This window comes from Solanum tuberosum, unplaced genomic scaffold, assembly GCF_000226075.1.
Source record: "Solanum tuberosum cultivar DM 1-3 516 R44 unplaced genomic scaffold, SolTub_3.0 scf00072, whole genome shotgun sequence".
In the NCBI taxonomy this organism is placed as follows: domain Eukaryota; kingdom Viridiplantae; phylum Streptophyta; class Magnoliopsida; order Solanales; family Solanaceae; genus Solanum; species Solanum tuberosum.
In genome coordinates, this window is record NW_006238999.1 from 778,919 (window position 1) to 780,612 (window position 1,694).

The 1,694-nt window shown below is 25.3% G+C and overlaps 1 non-coding gene across 1 annotated transcript; it reads right to left on the minus strand.

The window, feature by feature from the left end:
• Nucleotides 1-1,060: 1,060 nt before the first annotated feature.
• On the minus strand, nucleotides 1,061-1,151 carry MIR172B (microRNA MIR172b). Its single transcript, NR_127256.1, has one exon. It is a non-coding gene; the product is annotated as a microRNA MIR172b (primary transcript).
• Between the last annotated feature and the right edge of the window lie 543 nt (nucleotides 1,152-1,694).

Consider the following 1,694-nt stretch of genomic DNA (forward strand, 5'->3'; position numbering starts at 1 on the left):
GAGGGGGATTTGAAAAGAAAGTACAAGCAATTTTCTCAGTTAATCAATTACACACCAAAAAAAAAAAGATATTGCAATTAAAATAGAATAGTCAAAGTTCAAATATCTGCTTTATTAATTATTTAAAAAAAAACAATTCGAGATATAAGTAAATTATTTATTTGTATGGTACTTATTTTTTTAATAAAAAAAAATATTTTACCGAATACTAAAAGTTTTAAAATACATCCCAATGTCATAACAACAAAATTACCGTATCAAAAAAATTAATTTCAATATAATAATTCGATATGTATTGTCCCATGCATCTATATATTAATGGTTCAAAATAGAATCTTATATATTAATCGAATTTTACTTCTCCATATTTATAGTATTAATTTTTTATTATATTATTTAATCACCTAAAAATTAACTATCTATTGATCATTGATGTGACAAATAATTTTGGATAGGACAAATATCATTACTCTCCTCTTAATCATGTATAAGTTTGAAATTAATAACTTTCAACGCATCAATAATTAATGGAGGGATCAATTTAAAGTGCTTCAGCATATTAATCTAGATTAAATTGTTTTAACAAAAGTAATTCTTAATTTATGTATTATAATTGATTTCACAAAAAAAAAAATACATATTAACAAGAAAATATACATAAAAAACTTCTTCCTAACTCCTTCCTTTTGCAAGCAACTATTCTACTATGTGCTGCTCTCTATAGCTATATTTTAGCCACGAATTCTCCACCTTCTGCTTCAAAGACCTATATTTATTTGAAATTGCATTGTTAGGATTATCAAGAAAATTAGTTATGCATCTTTAAATATCACACAAATTTTTAGAAGAAATCGCAAGGTGAAGAAACATAATTTAAGAACTTAATAATTAATTCATGAGGTATTTTATATCAAGAAAACTACAACATATTAACCAAAATAAGTAATTAATAATCAATAATCATATAGAATTAATCATAGTCCAAAAGAAAACTTACCAAATAAAGATAAATTGCCCAAATTTTCTTGTAGAATTAAAGAATCAAGTCATCAATTTGCCAATGCAGCATCATCAAGATTCTCATGTATTCAAAAATTGGGCATATTTCATTTCATAGTCCATATTTTCTATGTGAATCTTGATGGTGCTGCACTAGCAAGCAACAACTGTATGTTGAGGCAAAGCTACAATATCAAAATTAAATTCGATAACATAGTCAGAAAATTCACTGACTTTAAATTTTGAATTTGTACGTGTTAAAGTATGTCATCAATCATACATACGTTTAATCCATCATCCTCCATAAGATTGGGACAAAATTCCTTCTCAGAAGTTGAGTAAGAAATTATAACAAAGAAATCATGAAAAGAATGCAAAAACGTTACACTTGATATTCAAACAAATCAAATTCGCTACAATAAAACGAAGAGGATTCAATTGAACTCATTCAAAACACGTAGCTCTGGTCCCTGAAATTGGATGATATTCTATGTGGGAAATTCTACCTCTATCATATTTAGACCTAGAATTTTTCATAATTAATATAGCTCAAAGAAAATAAATAAAAAATGAGGTAAGAAAAATAAAGTAATAAACTTAAAAAATCGATACGTATACCTAACATCAAAATAAAAATCAAACTAAAAAAAATCAAGCAGACAAAAAGGACAAAAAAATGTTTGTATTCTCTAAAT